We start from the raw sequence: 13801 nt of genomic DNA, 5'->3' as shown, positions 1-13801 counted from the left end.
CTGCATAAAGAGAGAGAGAGAGAGAGAGAGAGAGAGAGAGAGAGAGAGAGGAGAGAGAGGGCTGAGACATTCTTCAGTGGCTAATGCAAATGCCATTAGCAGACTGGCTCTCGTAGGTTAAGAATGCCTTTATTTCTGTTTCACTGCCAAAGACGAGCCTTCCGTTGGGTTGGGATAGATGACCGTTACAGCCCTTTCAGCTGTACTGCCATTTTATGAAAGGAGGAGACGGCTTAATGTTTGGTAACCACATCAAGCGATGCATCATTAGGCAACTTTTGGGTACTAAGCATTCTGGGTCACGATGCCAAAGAGGAGCTTTCTGCCAGACCTCTTAATCTGTCAAAACAATTCAGTTTAAGCACTGCTGACTTACTTGTTTGCTTTAGCCTATGTCTGAATTCACACTCTTCACTATAAAAGTGAAAAATAGGTTTTGAAATGAGAGAAAGAAACCACTGACATTTCAGCATCCTTTGGGCGTTTACCTTGCAGGAGAAGTTGAAATGTTAGGTATATTTGCTCCTTTGGAATAAATAGTTGGCATTTGTATAGTCCACTTCTTCCTCTCGTGTGAAGATATGAAACTGCTTCACAAACATCAAATAAGTTTTCATGCCTCACCACACTGGGTGGTAAATGTAATTTAGCTAATATCCATTTGCCTTGCTAATTTTTAATACAAACCAGTAGGTCTGTTTAGGTAAGGCGAAAGGATAAAACACAGTCATTCAGAGACAGGTAATTAAAAGCAAAAATACAACAACAACACATTGGTTTGATTGGCTTCTTCTCAAGCAGGGGTCATCAGTTTGGTGCCCGCAAAAAAGCTCAGTAAATATCCCCTCAAAAATGCACAATACATGAGAGAGTGTTTGCTCTCCTGCTCAGTTACTCAGCCTCAGTTTGCTCAGGCTCTCCTACATTAAACCTGCCTCCCCCAAACACTCTGACATTTCACTGGATGCCAAGATTGGACGCCAACTCCACCTCGCATGGGAAAGGGACAAAAAGCTTCTCTTTTTGTGAGCAAGTGTGGTGGAGCAAGAAGGGGCAGCGTGCAAGAACCATTTTGTGGTCTAGTCTTGGTTTTTCCTCTTGGCAGCCATTTTGTATTATGCCACACCCCCTACGGCAGCCATTTTATGACTGGCACCCACAGGACTTCCTCGGACTTCCTAATGTTCCTACTGACCAAAAAGGCTGGCAGTCCCTGCCCTAGAGAAATAGGTACCACCATAGGAGTGTAGTGTAGGGACGCGGGTGGCGCTGTGGGTAAAACCTCAGCGCCTAGGACTTGCCGATCGCATGATCGGCGGTTCAAATCCCCGCGGCGGGGTGCGCTCCCGTCGTTCGGTCCCAGCGCCTGCCAACCTAGCAGTTCAAAAGCACCCCTGGGTGCAAGTAGATAAATAGGGACCGCTTACCAGCGGGAAGGTAAACGGCGTTCCGTGTGCTGCGTTGGCTCGCCAGATGCAGCTTGTCACACTGGCCACGTGACCCGGAAGTGACTGTGGACAGCGCTGGCTCCCAGCCTCTAGAGTGAGATGAGCGCACAACCCTAGAGTCTGTCAAGACTGGCCCGTACGGGCAGGGGTACCTTTACCTTTTTATAGGAGTGTAGTACCAATGGATTTTATCCCATTTGTACCTCCCAAACATCTTGAGGGCCCCAAGTTCCACATCCCAGGTTTAAAGCATTTGTAAAATTGCTCCAGCCAGTGTTTGGGGTGGAAAAAAAGGCTGAGAAGCAGGAAGCTGGCACAAGAAGAGTAAAGTTAGGAAGATTTGTAGTAGTGTAGAAAGCAGACGAAGTTCAGGGTGATGGGGACATAGACAATACCTGGACCAGGCAGTGCTTATGGCTGGTCCTATTAACTCTCTAGCAAATGGTCATAGTTGCAGTCAGTATAAATGATTAGATTTCTCGTAATGTGACATTGTTTCCCTCTGCCATCCTGTTCCTTTTGGGCATAGCACATTTGGTCTTTGCTTTATTTCCAATTTCAACGCTATACTAGAGAGATTAATAATTTAAAAACCACCGCCAACGAGCTATATGTTACAGACATTGAAGTGACAATGCAGCTGACTTAAATGGTCAGGCGCAACACTGAAATGCTTCCTTTTTCCATATCCAAAGGGATTATTTGTCAAAGACGAGGCCAAAAGGTTGCAGAGAAAAGCTATCTTTGCCCCTCCTTTTCCATTCAAACGCAGGGAAATATGCAAGACCTTTATCGCTCACTTGTCTCTTTTCTAATCTCTGGCAAACCTGCAATGAAAACGGTGGCACAAAAAGGCTAAGCTGCACAGTAATAATAGTGACAGCCTTGTAAATGTTATGTCAAATCCAATTTTCAAGTCATTTTTCAAGTGATTTTAATTAGATATTGTTTCAATCTCTTTTGCATTAATATAATTTTTCATAGCAACGTCTCACCCTCCAGTCTATTGGAAGTATTTCCCCACCCCCCATCTGTATCTTGACGCCTTGAGTAATTTAAAATGGGGTTTTTGTTTACAGCAATTTTCACTGTACTGGTCCCATAAAGGCCACTACATCCAGTAAAACTGACACAGGAAAGGCAGAATTAAGGCTTCTTTTGCTGATCTCAGTGGAGCTTGTAATTTAGCTCTTCTGGAGACATGACAAGCACTGTGAAGGCTACAAGTAGATAATAAAAGATTTGTATCACTAGTTTCACATCAGCATTTTACTTCACTTACAACTACCACTGATTAAAGAAATCCCATTTATATTAGGTTTAGCTAGTTAATAAGCTATCATAGAATCACAGAATTGTAGAGTTGGAAGGGACCGTAAGGGTCATCTAGTCCAACCCCCTGCTATGCAGGTATCTCAACTAAAGCATCTGTGGCAGGTGGCCATCCAACCTCTGCTTAAAAACCTCCAATGAGGGAGAGTCCACCACCTTCTGAGGGAGCCTGTTCCACTGTCGAACAGCTCTTACTGTCAGAAAGTTCTTCCTGATGTTTAGTCAGAATTTCATTCCTCATAACTTGAAGTCATTGGTTTGGGTCCCACCCTCCAGAGCAGGACAAAACAAGCTTCCATGTGACAGTCCTTTTGATATCTGAAGATGGCTAGGATATCTCCTCTCAGTCTCCTCTTATCCAGGCTAAACACACCCAGCTCCCTCAATTGTTCCTCATGTGGCTTGGTTTCCAGACCCTTGATCATCTTGGTCACCCTCTACTAGAGGCACATGTTCCAGCTTGTCAATGTCATTCTTCAACTGTAATGCCCAGAAGTGGACCCAGTACTCCAGGTCTAACTAAGGCAGTCAGCCAGCTACAAATCCACCTAACAGCTATTTCATCTAGCCCACATTTTATCAGCTTCTCCAGAAGAATATTATGAGGGACTTTATCAAAAGCCTTACTGAAATAAAGATACACAACATTCACAGTATTTCCCTGCTTTTGAAACCAACCTTCTTAAATTCCAGAGTGCATGTCCATCTGCACTCCACTTTCCCTTTCCTGTGTATAATGAAACCTAAGAGTACCTCATCATTTCTTCCCAAGGTTCCCAGTTCTTTCACTTTATTGACCAGTTCCTCCCTGTTGGTGAGGAACTGGGTCCAAGAGAAATGATCCCCTTGTTGCTTCTTCAAGCTTCTGGGAAATGAAATTGTCAGTGAGGCAATGGAGGAATTTGTTGGACCTTACATTCTTGATAGCATTTGAGTTCCAACAGATATCAGAGTTGGAGTTCACCCATGACAGCTATAAATAACACAGCAAAATACTGCTAAAACCTGTTACAGCAAGAGCCTCCTTTGTGCAATTCTCTTCTGTGTAGGCCCTTCTACCTGCTGTGGAGTAGCAGTCCCGTAATGCTTGCCTGATGGGTCAGACTACCACAGAGGATGAAGTACAGGCATTGTAAGTATTGCTGGTGGCTGAAAAGGATTTGAGGCTGCTTTGGGGAGGGTGGCGGAAGCAATGGCGTTCTTTAGCTGCTCCAGCCCCCACCAGCGCCAGAACCCCCCCCCCCAAGGCTGCAGCGTCTGAGAGAAAGCAGTGCACACTCCTTAGTCACACAGAATGGACTGCAAAGGACATGTGGCCGAAGAATGGAGTTAGGAAACTCACTTTTATCTACAGAACCACATCCTTCGAGGTAGTTTGCATCGATTTCACAGCTGGTTTTCCAATCCGGAGCTGCTTACTTTAGGGGGATGAAATGGTATGTACTTGGATTGTTCAAGTCTGAACGAAAATACAAAAGGTGAATGGGAGTGGAATGACCTCTTCTGCCTGCAAAAACAGTTCGGGTTAGACTGCATTTCTATGTTTAACATCCTGCATTCCTCTAGTAGAGGCCTGGATCTGTAAAATACAATTTTACAGGGGGTAGAAGAAACCTGCTGAAAAATACAGCTTTATTGATTATATTTGTTAGTACCTTTCATCGCAAAAGTGGCCAAAAGCTTTAACTTACATTAAAGCTAATGAAAACAAACACAACCAATAAAAGTCTAAAAACACATAATACAGATAAAAGGCGAGTCTTACATATCCCACCCCACGAAAATAGCCCAAAACATCCCTGTAAATGCTCAGTTAAAATAATTACTAATGCACTATTTAAAATATATAAATTGTATTGAATTGCCACAAAGACCAGAAGCAGAGGAAGAAAACTGGAAGACCCAGAAGAGACTTATTCAAGGCTGGAAGTGGTTTTGTTGTGTTCTAAAAACCCAGCTGATGATATTTCAGATGCAAAATTGTTCTGTTCAAAGGCTGTTCAATCAGCACCTTCGCAATAAGACTGGAATATGCCTTTTGGCTTACTATTATACATAGATATATTTCTACTTTGGAGAGGTCAGTTATACATCTAGACCAGCCTTCCACAACCTGGTGCTTTCTTCAGATGTTGTTGGACTCCATGCTCATCGACCACTGCCAGAATGCAATGGCCAGTGGTCAGGGTTGCAGTCCAACAACTAAAGGGCTGATCTGGGCAACAGCATGCATTTAAAAATGCACCGCACCTTCTTTGAAAAATAACAAATTTTAATGAACACCTCTCTACCCAGCAAAAAAGAAAAAAGGCCACATCTGATTCAATATTGTATTTAGCTGTTGATCTGTTCCACATCAAATAAAGCCTCACTTTCTGGTCCATTTTAGTAATAACCTAGCCTATTGTTTGTTGTTCATCTGCAGGCAGCCTCTTGGCACAACCAGAATCAGCCAGAGTTGGAGAAACATTTGCAATATTTCAACTGACTGGTTTACTAAATCATGAGTTACACATTTAATGCACAAGGTCACCCACTTGCAAAATCTATTTACTGTGAGAACAGAAATATTTATTGCCAAAGATGCCCCTAGTAACAAGATCTGCCATAAAGCTTTTGGATGAAAATGAAGATGAGTTGTAGTAACATGCTCACTGTTTCTCCAAACACCTGACTATATTCCCCTCCTTCCCACAGTCTCATCTTAATAAAGACTTAATAAAGAGGCTATTTTGCTGAAGTCAAAAGGATTTACTTCAAATCAGCAGGCAATGAAAAATTCAGTGTAAACGTCTTGTATTTTACACACACACACACACACACACACACACACACACATTTCTTCTTCTTCTGCAATATTGCTTTCGCTATACATTTGTTTGCAAAGCCACCTCCAGCCTCATTTGTTTTTTGACGGTTAGACCACAGAAGGAAGGCCCTATTTCATTCCACTGATTCCAGAGAGCTTTGAATTAAGCTTTAAATCAGGGAAAGATTCATCTGTAACCAGTGGACAGCAGGAATGCAGGAGCTGACATTGTGGAATCAGCACCCATGTACCAATACCATACTAGCTTTAGTAACCAATAGTGGAAGATGGTTGTAGCCTTTAGGACAATTCCCTTCCTTCCACTTAAAGCATTTGGAGAATTCCCCCTCCTCCCTGTTCTCAAGCTGGTGTGGCAAGAGCTCCCCCTCCTGTTTCGAATTAACTTCAATCGCTGTTTATTGGTGTAACCTTCAGCTATATGATTGTTGCCCTGTAACCGAAAAGCCACCACGTGTGGATTTTGTTGCGCATTCAAATGAGAAGCAGCCCTAACTTCCCTTCCAAATCAGAACATACTGCAAACACAAAAGTTTTCTAAATGAAACCAATTATTTTCTGTAAATATTTATACACAGAGATAAGGAATAAGAGCTATGGAAGAGAGACACCAAGGGGAAAGGCTATTGTTCATTCCATTTCCACATAATGCCAAACCACAGGGAGGTTTATAGGTTTGTGGGGGGTTTTTTCTTGCTTTTTTCATGAATTTTGTGTTTTTATATTGTATTTTATGTTGTGAACTGCCCCGAGAGCTACAGTTGAATATTGGTATACAACTTTATCAGTAAATAAATAAATATACCCCAAGCTTCTATCCTCTCTCTCCCACCTTGAGCATTCCACTTAAATTAGTTACTTCCTGGCTCGATGACCAGCAAGTTATGGTTTGTGCTGGCTGGCCTCCAAAACAATTTTTCAACCCATGGTTTGAATCAATTTGCAATCCTAGTTTAGAGGGAAAGCACAATCATACCTTGCCATTTCGGATGTGCCAGTTTAGAATCTATGCTCACATTCACATCAGAAGATTCCCTCCAATGCGTTCAGTGGAGTCCATGTGAACATTGTTGATCAGACTCAGCGTAGGCGGACTTTGGGCTCTCAAATTTCAGGGGTGTCCTGTGTGATGCTAAAATTTGGTGTGCCCCCACCTCTCTCATGCTGTTCAACAGCATTGTTGTGGCACCCCCTGTCCCTAAACCAGGAGAGGCATGAAGGGCGCGGAGTCTGACTTCGGCCTGACAATCCTGTGCAAATCCTGTTTTTGCTATTAAAGGGTTAACTGCATCTTGCTCAGTGTGATTTACTGCCGGCTCGCTCCTGTCAGCAACACATGGAAAACTGAACATGCCTTTCCAGTTATAAATGTATTTAAGGACTTAAAGCCTGCTTTGCAACCATATTTCTCAAAGCAGGTAGCAATTCATTTTGAAAAAAGATCACTAATACTCCAATCCAGCTGTGGAAGTATGTAAAACAACAACAACAACAACAACTCTGTACAGTATTTACACATGACTGTATTTATGCATGAGAATGTGACTGAGGAAGAACTTTTGAATGTGTACTCCACTGAAAGTAATGCAGCACTGATATACGACATCCCTACTTGGATATGCCTTCAGTTTTACAACCACGGCATGTGGGGACGCTGCTTCCGTGTGCAGATCTCCTTGCCTGGAAAAGCGCACAAAAGTTCAACATTAAAGAGAATGTACAAGAACAGCGCAACACAGGAGACAAAAATCCAGACAAGTTCAGCTCCCAATCACTCACAGGCTTGCATTTGATGAAGGAGCCTCTTGGCTTAGAAAGCTTCAAGTTGTAAACAGATTAATTAGTCTTTAAGGCGCCGCAAATCTCTGTATCCTTCAGCGTTTGCATGTATTTATTCCCATACTCATATCTACATTATACATCCAAACATATAGTTTTCTTACCACAGTATGGTAATGACTCTGTGGATCAGCACTACAAATATCAATCATGTACGAAGTGTGCATTTTTTTTAACCAACCAGAGAGGATGTATACTATTATCCCTTGACCCCCATCTTAATGTTCTCTTGCCACATTTCTAAAATATTTATGCCATGCACTGTATTAAATTATAGCAATTAAGACCACAGTGAGGTTTTATTAATATTTCATCAGAAATATAAACTAATTGGAATTCCCCTTCTGCTGTTTTTTGTTGATTTGCAGTACACACACTTTTACTGAGTGAGGTAGTAACATGAACTATTCAGTGGTTCAGTTTCCGATTCAACTGTATTTTTCTGTATAGATTGTCTGCAAACAGTGTGAAGGAAGTCTAGAGATGATGAAAATTTAAAGCAGAGAAGTCAAGGTAGGTAGTAGTGCTTCTCAGACTCCTTTTAAGGCTCTGAGAGACCCAGGAGCCAAATATTCATTAGAAGCCCCTTCCTCCTCAATGCACCAGGTGCCTGCAGAAGAAAAATCCCTAAGGTAGCCAGCTAAATAGATCTGCTAGCACAAGGGCTTTTGGCTGTGCAAAACAACAACAACAACAAAACACATGTTCCCCTTCCTCTCTTTTCCTTAAACACTCCTGTGCCCCCCTGGCTCCTAAAGGTGTGAAATGAAGGTTCCAGGCAAGTAAGAAGGGCCTCAGATTATGATCGCTGGGGAGAGGCGGTCCTTGAGGTATTGCAATCCTGAGCCATTTAAGGCTCTATAGGTCAAAACCAGCACTTTGATTTAGGTGAGGAAACTAATTGGCAGCCAGTGCAGTCGGGACAGGATCACACTCCATAAGATCTTGCAAGCTCTTGCCATAAATTGACAGCAATGGGTGGCACAGCAGCACTGCTGGCGGCGGAGATGGCGGAGGCAGGCAGAGCCAGGAATCAGTTCCCATTTCGCCTCCAGTGGTGAAGCAGGATGCACTGCCCCTGCTGGTGCTAAACATCTTACAACTCATGTACATATTGCACAGTGCTGCAACACACCCGTGCATTTTCCTTGTCTCTGTGTGTGCAATGCTTTGTTGTCCAGAGTCACACCCTGTCACATTTATCAGCCTACACAGAGCGGCAGAAATTCTCCAGAACTAGAAAATTTGACAGCACAATGCAGAAGACGTGGGTATTGTGCACCCACCCACCCACCCAAGGCTTAACAAAAAGTCATTGAGAAAAATAAAGCTATCTCACTTATTCTGTCCATCTGTTGGTTCTCCTCCTTCTCTTCCTCTCCTGCTTACCTGCTGGCTGAATGAGTGGCTGAGCAAGGACAGGCACTGCAAGCTTCTATTGCTGGCTTTCCCAGTACTGTGGTATGACAAGTAGCTGATCATGTCACACAGCTTCTGCCTTTGCTGCACTACCACCCTGAGTAAACAGCACCCTACCTCTTTGTCTCCTCCCTCTGAACTCAAATCTGGATTGGGGCAACATGTTAAGGGAAACTATAGCATAGCGGGTAGCAACAGCAGGACCAGAGGAGGAGTACATGTTAAGTGTAACTGTTTAATGTACATCAGAATGGAAAATAACTCTGTAATGTGTCTGTATGTATACTGTGATGTATGGCCTGGAAATTTCCATGGAAGCTAAGGAAGAGTTGAGAAGAGAGCCTCACATTTAATCATTAAGTGGGGCTGTATCTTTGTGGCGTTTACCTTCAATCATATGAAAAGAATACCATTACAAGTCTATGGGTAGTTTAATCTGTAGGTATCCATCTTGGGTGGAATGAGTCTTTGGTCTTAAGCTACTGGAGAGAATGGACATGCTAATCTCTCTCCAGGAAAACAGCCTCAAGCTAATGGAGGCTGGTTTGGAAGAGAGGCAGAGCTTTGATTTTTAGCCCTTGATGGAAGATATTCATAATCTAAGATATTTTATTGTCCTTATTCCATTGTTATATTTTATGGTTGTGTATTTCCCTCTTCCCCGCTAGGCTGAGCATTCATTAATCCACACTAAATGCGGATACCGTTCCACTGGTGCAGCAGTGGCATATCTCCTTTCCACAACATAAGGTCCTGATGCTGATGGACTCCAAATCCCATCAGTTCCGGCCAGCATGGGCAACGGGCAGGGATGAAGGGAGTTGAAGTCCAGAAGAGTAACTAGTTCCCTACCCTTGCTATACACAAAAGAGTATCTCATTGAGTTCAATGTGCTGTGCGCACATGCATAGGATTACATGGTTACTTTATACATACACATACAATACAACTAGGCTTTGATGAGATTTTTTTTTTAAAAAATGAAATAAAAATAGATTCACACTTGCAACAGAGGCTTTTGCATTCTTGGATAGGGTCGCTCCAAAACTGGCAACAGAAATTGCACATAGCCTTCTGCTACTTCCCATGCTCACAGCATTCTGTTCCTTTTTCACACTGTATTTCTGAATTTTTAAAAAAAGAAACCTTGGGAAGCTGCCAGAAAATGATCAGACACAGATCTCTGTTAACTTCAAAGAGGTCAGACACAAGTGCGAGAACCATGAACTCCGGAGAAAACGCTAAAGAGAGCTGTGAGACACACATCCTGTACCCACACTGGGCCCTTCTGAGATTATAAAGACACAGGGCCTCTGCCATTTTCTGCCCACTTCCTACATGAAACCAGAAATGCAGTATTAGAAAATGTCCGTGACCTTATCTAAGTACGTGCATTATGAATGAGATATAAATTTAACGCCTAAATTAAATAACTATTTTTTCCCCTTGTCGTAAGTCCAAACATAGAGGATACACCAGAGTCCTTTTTACAGAGTTTTACATTGTGGAGGCTGAGCTCTATTATCCCATGCTGTAACATTGCTAGAGAAGAATGTATTTCAGATATGCTTTTCATCCAGCTAAAATATTTTTCTTCTATGGACTTCTGGGTTGGCGCCTCCATCAATGGCGGAGTTCCTCCGATCGGGAGGAATTTGCTCCGTGGAAATCAGGGTCTGACCGCCACGGCGAAGGCGGAGACCCGCTGAAATCACAGGCGGGAGAAGCTTGTGAACCTGGGATTCGGCTGGCACCTTTTGCGCCTCCCCTACTCGCGGGGAAACCCTGATTTGGGGATCCGGAGCGAAGTGGGGTGAGCGGTGCGGTGCTTCGAATTGATTGCTTCTTTCACGGAGTGAAGCCGCATCGCTGTTGCTGGAGAGCGCTGACTTTTTCCTGTGGACAATTTGACTTTAAACAGCTACCCATGAGTAGAACGGAAAATTGGATCTTTAAATTTATTAATTTGGCATCGAAACGGGAAGGTTTTAAACAGGAAGTCCGCCTTCCCTTTTTGTAAATAGATTGAAGCAAAGACGTTGCAAGTTAAAGCCTTGGAAAGTCTTTTGTAAAGGATTAAATCTCCATCGGTTAAAACTATTAAACCCCCCTTGGAAGCAGGAGAAGAGGGGGGAAATTTTGGACCTAGCTAGCCTGCAGGTGAGAGTGAAAAATCAAATTACCACTGCTCTGAACCTGGAAATGGGCTGCCAGTAAGACTGACGTCTTGGGAGAGTGCATTGACTGTGAACAGAAAGTACGTTGACAGATGGCTAAATAAGAGAAATATATTGTTTCCATTGTCCCCGTCTGCGTTTAAAAAGGAGGAAAAGTAACTGAAAATTGAAACTAACTTTATAGTTTAAATTGTGTTTGAAAGGATTGATACAAGTGGAGACTGTTTCCCTCTAGAGGGAGCTTTTGAAACTGTTACAAGAGTGGAGCTGGGGTTTTTCCAGCTGCAAGATAAGAACTGTGAGAATCAGAGATTGACCTTGGATTTTAAGAATGTTGACAGAAGGAGCCTTAGTGACTGTATTATGTAAGATAAGCTATTCATTGGAACAGCTCCACAAGAAGACGGATGTTATGAATACTAAACTTGAGAACTTGGGACAAAAAGTGATTAATTTGGGACAAAAAGTGATCATCAATACAGAAATTGTTCAGGATTTGACACAGGAACCTACTTTGACAGGACAAACTGGGGAGAAGACGAAGGAGAAAGTTGTTGTTGTTGAACCTAAAGTAATACAAGTGGGAGCCCCAGCCTTACAGAGACAAATCGAGGACTATAAGTGGAGGCCTTTTATGAATGAATATAGAAAAAGTCAGAATTTGAAGATTGGAGCCCTGCTTGGACTGGAGAAGGAAGGTTGGATAGACTCTTTCATGCAGGAATTTACTGACCTTTGGGTCCTGAATCTGGGTCAGGAGGTGATTGGAGTTGTGGGGGCCTTTGGATCTGGAGGAGCTTTGAAACATGATTTGAGATATTGTATGGACCTTGGTTCTAGCTGTGGAGAGTTGGCTGGCCTGTCGAGAGGGAATGGGGGCATGGTTGGGTCGGGGCCCCCCCGAGACCTGCTCTTCAGCATCTTCAGCATCAAAGAATATGAAGAAAAACTGCAGAAGGGACTTGGAAAAGATTTAAGAGCCTCGGACAGAAGATCTCCAGGTTGATGAACGATATGGAATGGACGGAAATGACTGGCAGAATCCGAGACCAGGGAGAAGAGATGGTGGAAGAAGATTGGGAAAGTTTAAAGTTTATATATAGAAATACTGTAAAATTAATGAGTGTTAGAAAATTGTTGGAATGAAACTTTATGGCTTTAGCAGAAATGTTATAAGGAGTTAAGTATAAATAAGTACTTTAGTATTAAGGGAAAAGAAGGTTAAAAATATGTTAAGATACTCATAATGATAAAAATAGAGAAAGATGGAAAGGAATTGCTGAAATAAGTAACAGAAGTGGAATACAAAAAGGGAGGTGAGAGGAGGTCGATGAAAGATAGAGTAATGAAATGGTATGGTATATGTTTTTAAATTGTTGTTGTTTTGTTTAGTTTAGTGTGTTAAGGTTGTGTTTTGTATTGTTTATATATCGTATTGTATTGTTTCTTCTTTTTTTCTTTTTTCTTTTCTGCTCTATTTTGTCTTTTTCTCTCGCCTTTTTTCTTCTTTTTTCTTTTCTTCTAAGTCTTAAAAGTAATAAAGATTATTTAAAAAAAATAAAAAAATATTTTTCTTCTATGATTTTTAAACACAGTTTTGACTATTGCTAGTGTTAAAGCCAACAGAAGGTAAAATTCTGATGAAGTATTGCAAATACTCAGCGACTCTCTAAATGTTTATAATGCAGTTTGAACTCCAGTTGTTCAAAGTGAAGTCTTGTCTTTGGTATGGAACATAAAGTACTTTAGATAGAAGAGGAGAGCAGCATCAAAGGTAGAACAACCATTTGATGGCACAAATTGTATGTACTGATTTCACATTTTTTGAAGGCTTTATCTTTACAATTTTTAAAAAACTGGATAGTACCACTATACTGGTAAGCTACGTCTTTAGGAAAAATCTAATCTCTGAGAGGTCTATTAGTGGGATACTATCAACAACATGGAAAATCAGTTCACAGAAGCAGATATTATGCAAGTCATTTGGACTGCAGGCTCTATTCCCCAAAGACGTATTGGGCATGCCATATCAAAAATGTTTCAAAATAGAGATTCTATTAAACTGCATTATTAATGGCCTGTATTGTCCCCATTCTAAGCATCATCAACAAAATGCTCTATGACTATGAAGCCCCAGAGCAACCAGTTCAGAGGTAAATTCTAATCCTTCTCTGGGGTTGTTGTTGAGGGTTTTAAAAAATTATTAATAAAAGAATAGTTCTTATCTTCTTTCTTTATTATTAAATTGCAATCAAGCATTAAAGACCTTCAAAAGATCTTTAAATGAGTTGAAGGCTTTATTGCAACAACAAACTTCTGGTTCCGTTTACAAAATGATTACATAATTGGGGACAAGATAGATCCCCTACCATAGCTGTCAACTTACAGATTTGAAAATAAGGGACCAGCAGCCTTGAAAATAAGGGATCAGCAGCTAAAATAAGGGATTTCCCAAGCACAGGTATGTTCAACTTCTGAGCCCCTCCAAGCCAAAGGCAGAAAGCCCAGCCAGCAGCCAAACGAAGCCTCAAGAGGTGGTTCCCACAGCGCAGCAACCCAGCAAAGGGGATGCAGCAAGGAAAACCACCATAACTGCCCCGCTGGGAAGCGCTGAGCAAAGGCGAGTCCCCAGGCAACACGGCTGATTTGATCGGCACAAGGCATGCAAGCTCCACCCCCCCAGTTGTTCTTAGACTCCTTATTGGGTGAGCAACACAGCCAAGCAACACAGTTGGAGCCTCCCTGGCTGGCAGGGAGGG

General features: G+C 42.2%; 1 protein-coding gene and 1 long non-coding RNA gene across 2 annotated transcripts in view; one reads left to right on the top strand and one right to left on the bottom strand.

The window, feature by feature from the left end:
• Positions 1-13801, bottom strand: part of PTPRN2 (protein tyrosine phosphatase receptor type N2) — a 601734-nt gene that overhangs the window by 275453 nt on the left and 312480 nt on the right. The window lies entirely within an intron of this gene.
• On the top strand, positions 439-9719 carry LOC310746348. Its single transcript, XR_014540658.1, has 4 exons — positions 439-1230; positions 3830-3912; positions 7897-7959; positions 9534-9719. It is a non-coding gene; the product is annotated as an uncharacterized lncRNA (long non-coding RNA).

Source organism: Podarcis filfolensis (genome assembly GCF_964270895.1).
Source record: "Podarcis filfolensis genome assembly, chromosome: 12".
NCBI classification, from domain to species: domain Eukaryota; kingdom Metazoa; phylum Chordata; class Lepidosauria; order Squamata; family Lacertidae; genus Podarcis; species Podarcis filfolensis.
This window is presented reverse-complemented; position numbering and strand designations above follow the sequence as displayed.